Raw genomic sequence first — 19,413 nt, 5'->3', positions numbered from 1 at the left:
AAAAGGAATCCAGATAGGAAAAGAAGAAGTGAAACTCTCACTGTTTGCAGATGACATGATCCTCTACATAGAAAACCCTAAAGACTCTACCAGAAAATTACTAGAGCTAATCAATGAATATAGTAAAGTTGCAGGATATAAAATTAACACACAGAAATCCCTTGCATTCCTATACACTAACAATGAGAAAACAGAAAGAGAAATTAAGGAAACAATACCTTTCAACATTGCAACAAAAAGAATAAAATACTTAGGAGTATATCTACCTAAAGAAACAAAAGACCTATACATAGAAAACTATAAAACACTGATGAAAGAAATCAGAGAGGACACAAACAGATGGAGAAATATACCATGTTCATGGATTGGAAGAATCAATATTGTCAAAATGGCTATACTACCCAAAGCAATCTATAGATTCAATGCAATCCCTATCAAGCTACCAATGGTATTTTTCACAGAACTAGAACAAATCATTTCACAATTTGTATGGAAATACAAAAAACCCCGAATAGCCAAAGTAACCTTGAGAAAGAAGAATGGAACTGGAGGAATCAACCTGCCTGACTTCAGACTCTACTACAAAGCCACAGTCATCAAGACAGTATGGTACTGGCACAAAGACAGAAATATAGATCAATGGAACAGAATAGACAGCCCAGAGATAAATCCATGAACCTATGGACACCTTATCTTCGACAAAGGAGGCAAGAATATACAATGGAAAAAAGACAACCTCTTTAACAAGTGGTGCTGGGAGAACTGGTCAATGGCACTTTTCTATTCCTTGGAATTTGATTGTATCAGCTTCCCTGGTGGCTCAGATGGTAAAGAATCTGCCTGCATTGTGGGAGACCTGGGTTTGATCCCTGGGTTGGGAAGAATCCCTGGAGAAGGGAACAGCTACCCACTGCAGTATTCTGGCCTGGAGAATTCCATGGACTTTGTAGTCCATGGGATAGCAAAGAGTCGGACACCACTGAGCTACTTTCACTCTTACTTTCATTTTTATTTTAATCACATGGCTAGTGTACAAGGTCAAATGTTTACAGCTTCAATGTTCTGGCCCACAGAGTCTCAGAGGAAGTTGTATCTCAGACTCTGGAGAGGAAGACCCAGCAGTGTGGTCAGTGGGATACAGGGCAATGTGGGTAACAGCACAAAGCATCAGAAAAACTAGGGCCCCCAAATCCTGCCAAGGCAATAGAGTGACTTTAGGTGAGCCATTTAACCTCTGAATTTCATTCCTCTCATCTGTGAAATGAGATGACTGGGTTTAATCACCTCTGATATGTTTTGCTGCACCCAAATCCCTTAATATTGCTGGACACACCTCTCATCTTTTAGGATTCCTATGGGTGAGAGTTAAACAGAAACTATGTAGACAAGATAACCTATATCCTTCTATGGAAACCAAGAGTTTCCATAGGAAACCAGGGTTAAGAGCAATCCAAGACAAGTAGAGTTCACACATGAATCCCTTTGAGTAGTTTTAAGGTTGCTGTGATTATGTTTAGTGAGAAAAAGGTGTTAAGAAGCTGAGTATAAAGTATCTTTATTAGAATTATCTATAGAAAGAACAAAGCTTCAAGAAAAATGAAAACTAAGCTCCCTCAAGGCAGAAAGTGACTCATATATGTTTTTAGTTGTTTGGGGACAATGTGTAGAAAAGAATAGTATAATTTTTTGATAATGAGACTTGGTTTGGTAGGACATGGAGGACGTGCAGTCAAGTCACAGCCTTAGCCGCATCTCACAAATTTGGGCAAATTAACTATTTTTCTTCATTTCTGATTTATCATCTGTTAAATTTTGAAGGTCTTGTGTTTATGTTTTACTACTGTATAAAGGAACATAAGTCAGCAGAGTGGTCAGAAGACAAAGACTCTAGAGTCAGACAGAACCGGACCTAAATCCCAGTTCTGTTACTTCTTGTGTGTCCTTGGGAAAATGAAATGAAGTCATCTCCCTGAGCTCAGTTTGCTCATCTGTAAGGAGGGAACAAAAGTCTTCTGTTTTGGCCTTCCAGGCATTCCCCCCTTCATTTGGAACCCCTCTTTCCTGAAGGGACACTCACTCCATGTGGTTAGTTCAGTAAAGGCTGAACTCATTCTGTCTGATTCACATGGGAGGATATGACCTAGGTGTGGCCAACCACATTACCCATCTCACTAACCAATCCCAATATCAGGGAGAGACATAACATCTAAGGCAACCAATCAGAAAACTCCCTGGGAGGTTACCCAGAAAGCTGTGGAGTAGATGCTTCCTTTCTTTGTGGGTTACTAAAAAGACAGAATGTAAGTTTGAGTCTATCAATGCCAACCATGATTGCTCTAGAAAGAGAGGCTTTTGGAGAGAGAGGTAGAGAAAAGGATGGTGCGTGTGTGCACGCTGAGTCCTGTCCAACTCTTTGTGACCTCATGGGCTGCCGCCTACCAGACTCCTCTGTCCATGGAATTTTCTAGGCAGGAATGCTGGAGTGGGTTACCATTTCCTCCTCTAGGAGATCTTCCCAACCCAGGGAGTTCATGTCTCCTGCACTGGCAGGCAGATTCTTTACCACTGTGCCCCCTGCGAAGCTCAGAGATAGGATAGGAGTATAGATAAGGATCAGGACAGAGGTGAGTATAGAGACACAAGTGAGGAGAGGAGTAGCGTTGGGGATAGGAACACAGTTAGATGTGGGGATAGGGTCAGAGTCGGAGGTAGGGACTGGGACAAAGGTGAGGTTACAGATAGTGGTGGGAATAGCGCCGTGATGGCATGTTAGAGCCCTAGATCCAGCTGAACCACTACCTTCAGGTCTCTTGGCTAATTAAGCCAGGAAATTTCTTTTGTTTAAACTAGTTTGACTATGTTCCTATCATTTACAACTAAAAGAGTTTGAACACAACACTAACTAATGGGTTATGGCAAAAAAAAAAATAACTAAATAGAACAGGGCATGGCCAGCACACACCACTGTGCCTGGCACGGCCAAACTGCCACCATAAGATGTTGAACACGCAGTAGCCACTATGACAAGTAATTAAGTACAAAATGTACTTATTGTTACTCTTACTCCATTTTTACCCCTAAAATACTCAAGATGAAGAAGATAAAGCACTAAAAAAAAAACAGTAGACTATAAAACTCTCACATGATTTTTAAAGCATTGAGGATCTGTAACCTAGGCAACTAGGAATTGGGATTAGATTATTTAAAGTGGAATGGGATTCACAGGTGGCACTAGTGGTAAACAAAACACCCATCAATGCAGGAGATGTAGGAGGTGAGGGTTCAATCCCTGGGTCAGGAAGATCCCCTGGAGTAGGAAATGGTAACCTGCTCCAGCATTCTTGCCTGGGAAATCCCATGGGCAGAAGAGCTGGGTGGGCTACAGAGTTGCAGGAAGAGTTGGACGCGACTTAGGGGCTAAACAACAGCAAAAACCTCACGTGTATCATCAACAGTTCCTGGAGCAGATAGAAATTTAACAGTGTCATAGATTTCATAAGTTTGTTCTTTGCTGATGCTAAGAATCTGCTGGACTATTTATTTTAATGACTTGTTCTCTTGGGAGTCTGAATACCAGTCTCTGACTGACAGATATACACAGTGTCTAAAACAGTGATTTAATGGCTATCCTTAGTTGGCTATTACCTCAAATATTGAAATCTTAGCTCTTAAAAATTTCCAAATTCCTCAAAACCCTTTGGCATAGTAGAATATTCAGTGTTCCCTTGATCCTGAAAACCTTTGTAAGGAATACAGTCTGGAGTTTATGCTAAAAAATATTTCTAAAGCTGTTTCTAATTTTACTATTATTAAAAAGAAAGCTGAATCATCTGGATTTTGGAATTGACAGGATTGCTTCATGTTTATTATTAATCTCTGTGACCAACCTACTTGGAACTGTGTACCATATTTTTGATCCATTGTGTAGTGTGTGCATGTAAGTATGTGTGTGTGCATGTATGTACACACATGTGTACGTGTACAGATCTTTATGGAACAAAGCAAATGCACAAATGAATGCACAAGTGTGGGCTTGTCCTTGTGATCATTGTCGCTTGCACAAGTCAACCTGTTCTTGCTTACTCCCTTAAACAATGACAGGAGTCTTTGCACTCAGCTCCATCCCTGTCACGTTGCTACACCCCCTCGAGGCCTGGGTAAGCACTGCGAATCACTTCCCAAAGTCCCTTTTATCCCATCCCAGGAGTATCCTGATGAATTTTAGCAGGATACACTGCTGCCACTCAAATATAACATTTTTCAGTCTGTTTTGCAGCTAGATGTGGACAAATGAAGTCATTTTGGACAAGACATAAATGGAACTGAGTGGAGTGCACACTCTACCCTTCTTGGACTCCTTCCATCAACCTGCTGCCTAGAACATAACTTGATGACTCAGGTGCCAGCGGAGGGGGTTGCCATTTTCTTCTCCAGGGGATCTTCTCCCACTCAGGGATCGAACCTGCATCTCCTGCATTGCAGGCAGATTCTTTACCGCTGAGACACATTTGGTTATCCAGGTTCTGTTTCAAAGTGATATGAGTTGTTGGGACTGTTAATCATTTGCAGACTCACTTTGTGAGGAAGACACAAGCCAGGTGCAAGACAGCAGATGCAGTCTCCAATTTACCAGGTTCCTGTCACAGTTCATTCCCATTACGGCAGCCTGGTGCTCAAAATCTGCTCTCAGCTAGACAAACATATGCTGGATGGCTTCATGTTTCTTAGGCTCCTATATTACACCTAGCAGGTTGCTGGCTAAATTAATTTATTCCTGATCTGCAAGAATCATTTGGAATTGTCTCTGGACCTCTGTGTCAAAACCTTAAAGTTCTAGAGACTAAACCAGGATGAAACTCACAGGCTTGCCAAGACCAAGACAGCCTTCCGCATTTGATGCTAATATATTGTAAAGTATGTGCTAATGAATTACAAGTGGTGTCACAAGTCTCTGCACCTTGTCATATTAATTCAAGATTTCAGAATTTCAAAATACATTTTCAGTATGATTCAAGTGTATAAATATTAAGGAGGCATTAACCTTTATCAAAATGATTTTTTTTTCTGTGTTAAAAAGACCAGGATTTAACATAACAGGGCATACAATTTGACTGTGCTGTAAAGTGGTTGATGAGGAGAACTGTATCGGTCCCCAAATTATTCACATGAGGACTCTAAGACCTTTCATTTGCAGAGTTTTTTGGGGGAATGGCAGGAATGGGGATGGGAGTTGGGGGAGAAAGAAGAATATTGCGAGTAGTGAGAAAAGAGTAAATTGAAGGATGTCAGTTCTTTAATTAACATGCTGCTTGTCATCTTTAGCACAGAGAATCACAAAACCCTGCAGGCACTAAATAAAATGAGCTTTTGAGAGGCTTCTCATCTTAGGTAACCTACAGAGCTGTGTCAATTTGGAGTCACTGATGCAAACATTTTGTTCAAATACATTATTATTTGCTAGCTGCATGACATATGCGAGAATGGTTTCAAGGTCAAGTGAACATTTTGAAAAGCCAGAGGGTCGGTTCTATGAACTGGGCTTCTTGAGGTTGATCAGGGACTTGATGAAGCAAATTGGAGCTTAACCTCAAGTCCCCAGACCGCCGACACACTAACATAGCCATCAGTTTCCTTTTTTAAAAAAGAAAAAAAAGCACTTTCGCTCCAGCAGGATTTACAACCAGAGTCAATCAGTTCTAGCCTCAGGGAAGCCCATACCAGAAGGAAATAAAACAGAAGTCCTTAGTTTTGTCTTACCTTTTCAGAATCTTCGCTTTCAGGGGCAAAAGTTTTGGGCAGCTTTATGACCACTGCATCGTTCCCCACACCATTGGGGCAGCAATCACTTTGAGCTTGTTTACTACCAAATCCCCATTTTCTGTCTCAGTGCCCGACACATAGCAAGTACTCGGTAAATAGTTGTTGATAAAAAAAGAGATTCAAAGGTCACATTATTAAAACTATCTCTTCAAGTTAATTTAGGAAACATCACAGGGAGTTTTAAGCAGTAATTAAAATCTTATCTTTATGATCATTTCCCATAAACTTCTTAAGGGACTTGTGAAATCCTAATATGCTAACTTCTCATTTTTTAAATAATTTTTGTTTGTGCTTGTGGTGGTGGTTGTTGTTCAGTCTTTAAGTCCTGTCTAACTGTTTGTGACCCCATGGACGGTAGCATGTCAGGCTCCTCCTCTACGATCTCCCAGAGTTTGCTCAAGTTCATGTCCATTGAGTCTGTGATGCCATCCAACCATCTCATCCTCTGTCGTCCCCTTCTCCTCCTGCTTTCAATCTTTCCCAGCATCAGGGTCTTTTCCAATGAGTCAGCTCTTCGAATCAGGTGGCCAAAGTATTAGAACTTCAGCTACAGTCCTTCCAATGAATAGTCAGGGTTGATTTTCTTTAGGATGGACAGGTTTGATCTCCTTGCAGTCCAAGAGACTCTCAAGAGTCTTCTCCAGCACCACAAATTGAAAGCATCAGTTCTTTGGTGTTCAGCCTTCATTATGGTCCAACTCTCACATCCGTATATGAGTACTGGAAAAACCATAGGTTTCACTATATGGACCTTTGTTGGCAAAGTGTTGTCTCTGCTTTTTAATACACTGTCTAGCTTTGTCATAGCTTTCCTTCTAAGGAGCAGGAGTCTTTAATTGTGCTTGTAGACTTACACACAAACAGATAATTGAAGTATTTATCAACTCAAAACTGTAGAAAATGAGTCCAAATTGTAGGAGCTTTCTGTATTAAAACACCGCCCCCCTCAAAAAAGATGTACCCTTTGGGGGAATAACATAAGTGTTGGACATTTTGAATTGTGATTACATCGCCCCATGGGAGAATTTTATGTAACGTTTTCTCTTTCATTGGGAACAGCTTGCGTAGCAGCCATGATAGGACATCATTAGCGTGTCACAGCATTGAAAACCTGCCCTCCTTCATACTGAACAGCACCTTAATATGGGTATCTTGGGTTGGACTCTGGAGGGTTCCCATGGGTTTATTTGGGAGAAAAGGTAGAGAGCTAAGTGATGAGCTCCCTCGAACTAAAAACGCAGTGGGACTTCCGTTCTCCATTCCCAACTACTGTCATCGTTAATCAAATCGGTTTCATATTGCCATTTGCTGGATACTTCCTAACATGAATATTTAATACTTAATTTAGTTTTTAAATGGTTGCTGTGGCACTGATGGCTTACTATTGTTGCATATGTTATATAAATGAGAATGAGTTATATAAACATGTCATAAAAGATGGTCCTCGTGTATTGATTGACCCATGGGGTGTTTATCACTTCACTGCAGGTTGAGATCTATTAGTTAAAAAGCCTACTAGCATCACGCACAAAATTTTATACACCCAGTTATTTTAAAAATAGCTCCAGTAAGCAGATTTTTGGACTTCCCTTGTAGCTCAGTCAGTAAAGAATCTGCCTGCAATGCAGGAGACCCGGGTTTGATCCCTGGGTTGGGAAGACCCCCTGGAGAAGGAAATGGCAACCCACTCCAGTATTCTTGCCTGGGGTTGCAAGAGTTGGACACTACTTAGTGACTAAACCAACACCAAGCAGATTTTTAGCCTTTTAAAACCTGATTGCTTTGTACACCCTGTGATACCTTACCCAACATCTGTTGTCATGATAAGCTAGAGCCCAGGGTTATAAGGTCACAAGGGGCAGGAGGAGAGGGCAGGAAGAGCCGAGAGAGAAGCACTGAAATACATGCATTACCACATGTGAAACGGACGGCTAATGGGAAGTCACTGTGTAACACAGGGAGCTCAACCTGATGGTCTGCAATGACCTAGAGGAGCAGGATGGGGTGGGAGGCAGGAGGGAGATTCAAGAGGGAGGGAACATATGTGTACCTGGGGCTGATTCACGTTGACCAATGAATCAACATGTAAACCAATACAACCAATACAACATTGTAAAGCAGTTTTTGTAGTTCCTTGTTCAGTCACTCAGTCGTGTCCGACTCTTTGTGACCCCAATGGACGGCAGCACGCCAGGCTTCCCTGTCCTTCACTATCTCCTGGAGTTTGCTCAAACTCATGTCTATTATAAAGTTGATGATGCCATCCAACCATCTCATCTTCTGTCACCCCCTTCGCTTCCTATCTGCAATCTTTCCCAGCATCAGGGTCTTTTCCAATAAGTCAGCTCTTTTCACCAGGTGACCAAACGATTGTAGCTTCATCTTCAACAACAGTCCTTCGAATGAATATTCAGGGTTGATTCCCTTTAGGATTGACTGATTTGATCTCATTGTAGCCCAAGAGACTCTCAAAAGTCTTCTCCAACACCACATTTCAAAAGCATCAATTCTTTGGCAGTCAGCCTTCATTTTATCTGCACATTATATCTGCACACGACTACTGGAAAAACCATAGCTTTGACTCTATGGACCTTAGTTGGTAAAGTGATGTCTCTGCTTTTTAATGCATTGTCTGGGTTTGTCATAGCTTTTCTTCCAAGGAGCAAGCCTTGTCGTTTAATTTCATGGCTGTAGTCACCGTCCGCAGTGATTTTGGAGCCCGAGAAAATAAAGTCTGTCACTATTTCCATTGTTTACCCATCTATTTGCCATGAAGTGATGAGAAGTAATGGGATAAAGCAATTATCCTCCAGTTAAAAATAAATACATTAAAAAAAAAAAAAAGATCCCAAGCTGCTATGGCCCTTCAGAGCTCTCTGACTCAGAGACTTAGCACTTCTCCTACCATCCTCACCTCTGAGGTCCCTTGCCCTCATCCGCCCCACACTGTAGACTCTGAACTTTCTCCAACACCCATGGACTTCTCTTCTCACACAATCTTGCTAAAGTACTACCCATGTGGGTTTGTGCTAAGTGGCTTCAGTCAAGTCTGACTCTGTGTGACCCCATGGGCTGTAACCCTCCAGACTCCTCTGTCCATGGGATTCTCCAAGAAGAATACTGGAGTGGGTTGCCATTTCCTCCTCCAGGGATCTTCCTAGCCCAGGGGTCAAAAACAGCATCTCTTACATCTCCTGCACTGGCGCCCCCTGGGAAGCCGGTGTGAGAACACAGCAGGAAGACAGCTGTCTGCAATAGGGAGTGGGTCCTCACCAGTCACCAAGTCTGCCAGTGCCTTGATCGAGGACTTCTCAGACTTCAGAACTGTGAGAAATCAAAATTTGTTTTTGAAGCCACCCAGTCTATGATACTTTTGTTACAGCATCCCAAACGCACTAAGACGACAGTCACCACAGGAGAACGATCACAGCTGAGGCTCAGAGAGGTGGAAGCAGGAAGGATAACTAGGGAACAGCAAACAGTCCAGGGGGTTATGTCATGCTGTGCATGAAGGCAAAGATATGGAGAAAGTTTGGAAAATGTATTTGGGTCACATTAGAACTAAGCCCTTATACAGCAGGGCCCTGAATACCATTGATTTTGGCGGGTGGTAAAGGGTCCCTACAGGCTCCTGAGTGAGACAGGGATGTGACAGGAGCTGTGGGCCTGTAGGATGTATCTGGAAGCAGTGTGAAGACTGCACCGGAGACAGGGAAGACAGGAGATTGAAATGATACCACTGCAGTGGCTTTGTAGTAACCCAGCAAGATAATGAAAGTCTGAACTAAAGTGGTGGAGGGGGAAGAGACAAGAAACATTCAGGAGGTTATTGATCACTTCTCCAACCGTAATACAGATGATGCTATCCTAAGTGTCTCATTCCTGTCTATTTTTATCATTATTGCTATAGGTAGCCAGATACAAAGTGGCATTGCTTATAGCATGATCATATTTCTTCACATTGAGCACATCAAAATACTCACACAGACATCTTGAGATTCCCAGAAATACAGAGCGCATAGGTAATTTACCAAAAGGATAGAACTGGATACTCTAATAGAATAAAAACAAAATGGTTCACTAAAGAGCCTTGTTGGCTGGAAACAGCAATTTCCCATAAAGACATTTATTTAATTAAAAATGAAGTTTATAAGTTCATGTGTGGATTTGGTATCTTTCTATAAAATACATTTGCATTTTTCAAAATACTTGTCTCATAAATTAATAAAATATAGGTTAACTATTTTGTTGGGAAGGAAATAATCAAGCATAGTGGGTTTCTGCAGTACATCTGAAGGAATTATCTCGAGTAATTTTAATTGCCCAGGTGCTGCTAACAGGGCACAGACAATTGGGACATTATAATTGGAGCTGTAATGGAAAATTATTTCATAAGTTACTTTCAAATGCTTTCGTCTGTTAGTTTCTGTGGAGTGTCTGCCTCTCTGGCATTTCTTTTACCTCTTCCTCTTTCCCCAAGTATGGAGCAGTCCTTTAGCTCTTGAAAGTAATTTGGAAGAAACAAGTGACCTTTGCTATTCTAATTATTGTTTTCCGTCACTATGTGTTTCCATTTCCACAGGGAATGGTTTAGCACTCATGATCTGAAACAGGGAATCTATAGAAGATCACTAACTTTTGTTGTTAACAAAAACTCTAACTCAAACTGGCTAAAATATCAATAATAAGGACAATTATTTTCTCTTGGAACAAGAAGTCTAAAAGGAGAGCAATCCCAGCCACATCATGGTAAGGGTTTCAAGTCTCAGCTTCGCCTCTTCCACAGGTTGGTATTGTCCTCAGGATGTTTTTCCTCATGATCACAACGGCTGCCAGTAGCAACTACCACAACACACTTCCTTTCTCATACGTAGCAGGTGAAATAGAGAGGGAAACTCTTTGTCTTTTGATATAACTGGACTATTTAGGATGTAAGCTCAACCTGAGATAATAAGACCAGAATATTTTCCCTATTAGTTCAAACCTTAATTCCTAATTCAATCATTGATAAGAGGGTAAAAATACTACAATTGGATTATACTAACCAGGATCCATGTCAGGAACTAGAGATGGGATGAAGGGATGAATACTTCCCCCTAAATCCTTGAAAGCAATGTTCTTGGAATGGAAGAAGTTAGAGGAGGGGAGAGATGAATTCTGGTGCAAAAGATGTTAAACATGCCTTATCAACCGAGGCAACAGTACAATCGAGTTGCAAAACTGATTACTCTGCAGAAATGTTAATGTAGGTGGCAGAGAACTGATTAGATGAGTCACTCCTATAAAGGACTTAAATGGTTAGAGGGTTGATATTGAGAGGGGATTTAGTGTGAAGGATTTTTTAAGAGATGCTCGTGTGTTATGAGTCCCCATCCTAAGGAGGAAGCGTGTCTCCTCCTCTGGGTAGAAAGTGTCACCTGCATTTCAGTTAACAAAGAATGTTGCCTGCCATCAAGCTGTCAACCTTTGCGGGAATACCACCCCACCCCACCCGACCCCATGGTGTGCCCTGGAGGGAATTCTGATGGAGAAAAATGCATATTATCCCTAGATAGTTAAGATGCATATCAAAAGAATAATTTCAATGAGCCTAGGTTCTTGAATTTTCCTATACTTAGAAAAACACTAAAATTATTAACTTGAGATATCCATTTTTGTGGTTAGAAGTAATCTTTTGATGTTCAACTACATTTTTTTTTCCCCTGCAAAAACTCCTATATTTCCCGACTTCTCTCTCTAACCTCATTGGAATAGTTCCTCAGATCTGTCTGAAAGCTTGTGCCCCGGGTATAGTCCTCAGTAAGGTCTCAGAATAAATAGATTGTGTGGATTTTTTCTTTCTTTCTTCTTCTTTTTTTTTTTTTGGTCAATACCTAACACAGACTAAGAAGGGCCTCAAGGGACTCGTTTGGGTAGCTTACTTTTTCCCCTGCAGTTAGACAATCAGTATGGCTATTGCTTGACGGCTCCTGGAAATCCAAAGACGAGATGGGCTGGCAAACTGTGCTGGCGGCAGAGAGAAGGAGGGTTGCTGCTATGCTATGATAGACCTGCGCTCACAGTGTTTGGGGGATAGGAAATGTATGAATGCTGCCTCTGGCTGGGATGTGGGCTATGTGTGTGAACTTGAGAGTCAGGGGGAGAACCACCTTTGATGCTTTCCATTAGGATCAGCAGAGGAACAGAGAGACCTTAACAGAAATGATACTGATGTGGATCACCATTCCCTAGAGTTTGCTGAGGAAGGAGTTGCAGAAATAGCACATGTTTGCCCAGATAGGAGAAACCGCACGCGAGTCAACAATTATTGTGTTGTCAAGGTCTGTAAAGAACCTCCAACAGCAAGTAAACTTAAAACATCGGCCAGACGCAGAAAGTGTGAAGCCGTGTTATAAGTTGCTGGTCACGTAAGAACTCTCCTCTCCCCCTTCCTGTCTAGCTTCTGTAATCTTCACTCTCCAAAGAGACCATACACTGGAAAACAAACTGGATAAAGAAGAACAAGGAAAGAAAGAAGGGCCATATATGGAGTCCCCTGCAAGTGGCCAGCCCACAGCAGGCCCTGGCTTTGCTGATTTTAAATCACGTTTAGAGGACACTGTATTTTTTAATTAATTGATTAATTTTGGCTGCCCTGGGTCTTCACTGCTGCACATGGGTCTCTCTCGCTGTGTCTGGGGTGGCGGCTGCTCTTCAGTTACGCATGCGGTCTTCTCACTGCATGGCTGCTCTTGTTGCAGAGCCCGGGTGCTAGGACAAGCAGGCTTCAGGAGTTTTGGTCGGTGGGCTCAATAGTTGTGCAGCCCAGGTTTAGTTGCCCAGAGGCATGTGGGATCTTCCCAGAGCAGGGATCAAACCTGTATCCCTTGCACTGACAGGTGAGCTGACCTGGACCACCAGGGAAGTCCCTGGTGAATAATTTAAATGACTGAATTGATACATCTTTGCATTCTAAAGTGACTTTTGAACCTTGTATGACTTAAAGGAGATTCTCCAAATCATGTTCTCCAAGAGTTTTCACCCTGGAACCACTTTACGCTGGCCACAATCTGCATGAGCAAAAGGGACCTTCTGTTCTATGCCTTCAATGTCCGGGAAGCTAGTGACCGGACTCTAGGACCTTTGCTATAGCTGCCACAAAAAAGCAAGTGCTTTGACAATGGTGCTTGCAGAAAGCAGCATAGTGTGGCCTCTTATGCCTCATCATGTCACTTCCTCCCAAATCTGGCCGCGGCCATCTGCTGGGAGTCTCTAGATCAAGGGAGCCTGGGTGTGCCGTCTTAGCTTTCCTTGGCTCCAGCGTGAGGCAAGCACACCCCTGTCAGGTGTCGGCGTGGAATGGAGGAAGCCAGCCTGCAGCATCTGCCACTGTGCCCCCACCACGTGCCTGGTAGTCTGTGTCCTGAGGAGTTTCACTGCGTGAATGTGTCTGCTCAAGAGATAGGGTTCATAAGAAATTGCTTCATGGGTTCACCCTGCACTTGGAAGCTAGCTGCTCACTGCCATCCAAGGATGAGCTCCAGAGCCAGGTGACACCCAGGTGGGACCTCTCAATCTCTCCTGCCAAGTGGCCACACTTCTCCTGGATTTTCCTTTTCCTTGAGAAATGAAGCTTCTCCCCTCAGGTCTCTTCAGAGACTGTTCACATCTTACCCATCCTCTGGGGTCTCCCTGAAGGCCCACCTCCCCCAGAAGCCTTTCCTTAGCTTTCCAGGCTCCTCTGAGTTCCCTCTTTTTCTGTAAATTTCCAGCACTTCCTGTCCAAGACAACATTTTTACATGGTATTATTATACAAGCCTGAGATTCATCTTCTAATTCATTCATTCAACAGATGTTTAAGGAGTCCATACAATGTGCTTTGTTGGATGCCAGGTGGTGAACAAGACAGGCATGGTCCCCGTCTTCTTAAACCTTACAGACTACTGTGGAGGAAACAGACATTAAACTCATAAACAACATGTAAATATAGAACTACAGGCTGCCATCAAAGCTATGAAAGAGAGTTTTTAGATGTACTGAGAGAGTAAATCAGTGGTCTGTCTTAAGCTGAGTGGTCAAAGAAGGTGTCCCCAAGGAAGTGAAACCTGAAATAAGAGGTATAAGTAGGAACTAGCCAGGTGAACAGGGGGAGGAAAAATATTCCAGGCACGAGGAACCATATCTTCAAAGACTGAGTCAGAAAGAGACGAAAACACCTTAGGAACTAAGAGGACAGTATGTTTGGGACATTATGGTGGAGTGCAGGCGGCAGGAGTGAATTTATGTTAGAAATATAATCTGATCACGGGACTTCCCTGGTGGCTCAGCGGTAGAGAATCTGCCTGCCATGCAGGAGCCACAAGAGACGTGGATTCAATCCCTGGGTCGGGAAGATCCCCTGGAGGAGGGCATGGCAACCCACTCCAGTGTTCTTGCCAGAAGAACTCCACAGACAGAGGAATCTGGGTGGGTACAGTCCATAGGGTCACAAAGAGTCGGACATGACTGAAGTGACTTCGCGTTCTTGCATGCATGACCTGATGACCTGGGTCTTTCCTTGTTGTGTTAGGAACTCTGGACTTAAAACTAAGGATATTGAAACTTTTTTTGCAAGAAATTATAGCAGAGCGATAATATGACCCAGTAAAAGTTTTAAAAGAATGCCCCCATTCCTCAACGGAAAATGGATTTCAGGAGAACAAGAGCAGAAAAAGAGGAAATTAGCCAGGGAGCAATTACAAAAGCTCAGATGAGAAGTCATAGTGGTTGGCCACTAATGGTGGTTGCAGGGAAGATGGAAAGAATGGTTGATAATCGAGATCATAAGCTTTGCATCTTTGCTGCATGCCAGGCATCTGGCTTAGTGAAAAACCCATAGCTCTACTCAGTAAGTAAATATAATAAATCAATACAGTAATTAGTTAATTAATTACATGCTGTTTTAACCTTTTAAAAAGAGAAACTGATCCATATTATTAACTGGATCAAGCATTTCACAGCAGCTGAGAAAGCAATTATGTAGACACATAATCAATCTGGTTTGTTTGTCAGTCTGGTTACTTTGGCCATATTAACAACTGAATAATATAGACCATATGGTTATCCAGAGTTCTGTTTAGTCACTGTAAGTCCAAGATGATATCAATTCTGTTTCAGTTGTTTTCACTGTTCATTAGATAGTGCTTTGAATGCACAACTTAGAATTTTATAGTATATAAGGGTGATCCCTAAATATTTTTTATGCCACAAACCAATGTTTTTTTTCAAATATTGGGGGAACTGCTAAATGTGCTCCTGTTTAGGCTGTCAGGAATGTGTATTAGAACAAACAAATAACTACTCACACAGCAAGGATTCCTAGCGGCAAGCAATAGAAGCTAATTCTGTTGGGTGTAAGGAGGAAAGAATTTATGATGAGAGTTTTGTGTGGCTCACAGAATCACCAGGAGGGCTGGATTCTTAGAGCCAAGTTATCGAGAACATTGTTCAAATCTTTGATGTGACGAGACCCCAGAGCCCCTGCAGCCCCTTTAAGGAGTAGATGCCATAGCTTAACCACGAAGATCACCAGTGTTGCGGCGGGGAGGTCCAAGAACTGCCACATGGTTTGAAGCAGATACAGCCTCTGCTGACGCCGGGCAGTCCTTGCCTCATAATGCTCTTCTGGTTCAGAGACTGGTGTGAACTTCCCACTCAGGAAGCAAAGTTCAGGGGCTTGTTTCCTCACTACAAGGAAGATGGGAAAGTGAGCATCCAGGGCTGGAGGTAGGCGGAGCTTCCTACTGAGCTCTGTAAAGTGCAGGATTTTCCAGATAAAGGAATAAGGTTTGGTTAATAGGATCCTAAAAGAGATTGACAACTGCCATTTATTATTGCCATCAGTGCATAAGAGAAAAATAAAACAGTTCTGAAAGGTAAAGGGGGACAGATTATAGAATACAGAATAGCCAATGAATGGAATAGAGTTTTTTTTAATAGATAAGTCACCGTACTGTCCTTATTGTTTTCTTATCTTTGTTGTTGTTTAATTGCTAAGTTTTGTCTGACTCTTTGCCATCCCAAGGACTATAAGCTGCCAGGCTCCTCTGTTCATGGAATTTTCCAGGCAAGAATACTGGAGTGTGTTGCCATTCCCTTCTCGAGGGGATCTTCCTGACCCAGGGTCGAACCTGGGTCTCCTGCATTCAGTTAAGTTCAGTTCAGTCGCTCAGTTGTGTCCCCACTCTTTGCAACCCCATGGATTGCAGCATACCAGGCCTCCCTGTCCATCACCAACTCCCAGAGATTACTCAAACTCATGTCCATTGAGTCGGTGATGCCATCCAGCCATCTCATCCTCTGTCATCCCCTTCTCCTCCCACCTTCAATCTTGCCCAGCATCAGCATCTTTTCTAATGAGTCAGTTCTTTGTATCAGGTGCCCAAAATATTGGAGTTTCAGCTTCAGCATCAGCCCTTCCAATGAATATTCAAGACTGATTTCCTTTAGGATGGACTGGTTGGATCTCCTTGCTGTCCAAGGGACTCTCAAGAGTCTTCTCCAACACCATATTTCAAAAGTGTCAACTCTTCGGCGCTCAGCTTTGTTTATAGTCCAACTCTCACATCCATACATAACTACTGGAAAAAGCACAGCTTTGACTAGAAGGACCTTTGTTGGCAAAGTAATGTTTCTGCTTTTTAATGTGCTGTCTAGGCTGGTCATAGCTTTTCTTCCAAGGAGCAAGCGTCTTTTTATTTCATGGCTGCAGTCACCATCGGCAGTAGATTTGGAGCCCCCCAAAATAAAGTCTGTTTCCATTGTTTCCCCATCTATTTGCCATGAAGTGATGGGACCAGATGCCATGATCTTTGTTTTCTGAATGTTGAGCTCTAAGCCAACTTTTTCACTCTCCTCTTTCACTTTCATCAAGAGGCTCTTTAGTTCCTCTTCACTTTCTGCCATAAGGGTGGTGTCTTCTGCATATCTGAGGTTATTGATATTTTTCCTGGAAATCTTGATTCCAGCTTGTGCTTCTTCCAGCCCAGCATTTCTCATGATGTACTCTGCATATAAGTTAAATAAGCATGGTGACAATATACAGCCTTGACGAACTCCTTTCCCGATTTGGAACCAGTCTGTTTTTCCATGTCCAGTTCTAACTGTTGCTTCCTGACCTGCATACAGATTTCTCAGGAGGCAGGTCAGGTGGTCTGGTATTCCCATATCTTGAAGAATTTTCCACAGTTTGTTGTGATCCACACAGTCAAAGGCTTTGGCATAGTCAATAAAGCAGAAATATATGTTTTTATAGAACTCTTTTGCTTTTTTGATGATCCAGCAGATGTTGGCAATTTGATCTCTGGTTCCTCTGCCTTTTCTAAATCCAGCTTGAACATCTGGAAGTTCACGATTCACGTACTATTGAAGCCTGGTTTGGAGAATTTTGAGCATTACTTTGCTAGTGTGTGAGATGTCTGCATTGGCACTCCTGCATTGGCAGGCAGATTCTTCACCACTGAGCAACTTGGGAAGCCCAGTGGGAAAACTTTGCCTTGAGGCAGCTTGATCTGCCGAACAATTTGATCCACAGAACTCATGTATGTAGGCTTTGTTAAAAAACTTGATCTTTTCATTTCAGCTCTACCACTTACTTAGCAGTTGTATTATAATCTTAGGTAAGTTAGATCTGAGATTCAAGGTCATCCTTTGTAAAATGCAGATAATAGTTCCAAACTTTGAGATTGCTGGGGCATTATATAAGATAATGTATGTAAATGTTTAACAGGACCTGGAAGGGCCCAGAGGTAGATACTCCTCTTCTGTTCTTCCCATTTTGTGCTGGGAGGAGTCAGCATCCTGCACTATAACCTGATTCTGTTAGTCCTTCCAGTCATGGACCGAGCTAGGGTTGTTTGCTGTTGAGATCATAGCACAATGCCTACATAATAAATGCTCAGTGACTGCTTGCCACACAGACAAGTAGCTCTTACTTAAATCATTACTAATTATGTGAAGTAATAATGCAAAACACATGACATCATTCTTGGCACAGAGCAGGTATTAGGTATAAATTTGAGTTCATGACTTCCATTTCCAGGAATAATCGACGTGTTTCATAAGACCAATCCCCCTCCTAGAATCTTTTTCAATGTGGTAAAATACATATAATGTAAAACTTACCATCTAAAGCATTTCTAAGTGTATATACATTTCAGTGGTATTAAATATATTCCCATCGTTGTGTACTCATTATCATCATCCATTTCTAGAATTCTTTTTTTGTAACTTCAAAATTTTATTATTTTTAGGGATGTCCCTGGTGGTCCAGTGGTTAAGACTCTGCACTGCCAATGCAAGGGGCGTAGGTTCAATCCCTGGTTGGGGAACTAAGACCCCACATGCCTGTGGCACAGTAAAAAAGTACCATTATATTTTAGAGAAATTGTAGGTTTATAATAAATTTGAAAGGAAGGTGCAGAGATTTCCTGTATACCTCCTGCTCACATACATGCATAGCTTCTCCCATTATCAGCATCACTCACCAGAATGATTACCAAGGGTGAACCTATATTACCACAATCCTCTATAAAACCTATATACCACAAACCTATATTACCAGTAATCCAAAGGATTACTTCTCCAAAGGAGTAAACCTGTGTTTTAACTCTATGGGTTTGGACAAATATATCATCACATATATCCACCATTATACTATACAGAGTGTTTTCACTACCCTAAAAAGTCCTCTGTGCTCTGCTTACCATCTCTTCCCTTCACCCACCTCTACCCCTCACCCTCTGCACCACCGATCTTTTTACTGTCTCCAATGTTTTGCCTTTTCCAGAATGTCGTGTTGTTTGAATAGCACAGTATGTTGCTTTCTTAGATTGGCTTCTTTCACTTAGTTATATGTATTTAAGATTTCTCTGTATCTTTCTATGTCTCAATTAACTCATATCTTTTTAGCATTAAGTAATATTCCAATATCTAGACACATCACAGTTTACCCATTTATCTACCAAAGGATATCTTGGCTGCTTCCCAGTTTTCATAATTATAAATAAACTTCTATAAATATTAATGTGCATGGTTTTATGTGAATGTAAGTTTTCAGCTACTTGAGGTAAATACCAAGGAGAACGATTGCTGGACCATGTGTAAGAGTATGTTTAGTTTAATAAGAAACCTCCAAACATTCTGCCCAAGTGGCTGTACCATTAGCAATAGATGAGAGTTCCTTTTACTTCACATCTTTGCCATTTGGTGTTGTCAGTGTTCTGGATTTCAGCTAATCTAATAGCTGTGTGGTGGTGTCTAGCTTTAATTTGCATTTCCCTAATGACATGTGTGGAGTATCTTTTCATATGCTTATTTGTCATCTTCTTCACTGAGATGTCTGTTAAGGTGTTTGATTCATTTTCAAATTGGTTTGTCTGTTCTCTTATTGTTGAGCTTTAAGAATTTTTTGGATAATTGCCTTTATCAGATGTGTCTTTTGCAAATATTTTCTCCCTACTATGTCTTGTCTTCTGTTCTTGGTATTGTCTTTCATAGGGCAGAAGTTTTAAAATTTAACTAAGTTAAGCTTATCAATTATTCCATTGATCATGTCTTTGGTGTTAAATCTAAAA

The 19,413-nt window shown here is 41.8% G+C and overlaps 1 non-coding gene across 1 annotated transcript; it reads left to right on the top strand.

Moving 5' to 3' along the window:
• The first annotated feature begins 18,095 nt into the window (after positions 1–18,095).
• Positions 18,096–18,168, top strand: TRNAG-GCC (transfer RNA glycine (anticodon GCC)). Its single transcript has one exon. It is a non-coding gene; the product is annotated as a tRNA-Gly (tRNA).
• The last annotated feature ends 1,245 nt before the right edge of the window (positions 18,169–19,413 follow it).

This window comes from Dama dama, chromosome 2 (genome assembly GCF_033118175.1).
Source record: "Dama dama isolate Ldn47 chromosome 2, ASM3311817v1, whole genome shotgun sequence".
In the NCBI taxonomy this organism is placed as follows: domain Eukaryota; kingdom Metazoa; phylum Chordata; class Mammalia; order Artiodactyla; family Cervidae; genus Dama; species Dama dama.
The sequence above is the reverse complement of the archived record's forward strand: the minus strand, read 5'-3'. Positions and strand labels throughout refer to the sequence as shown.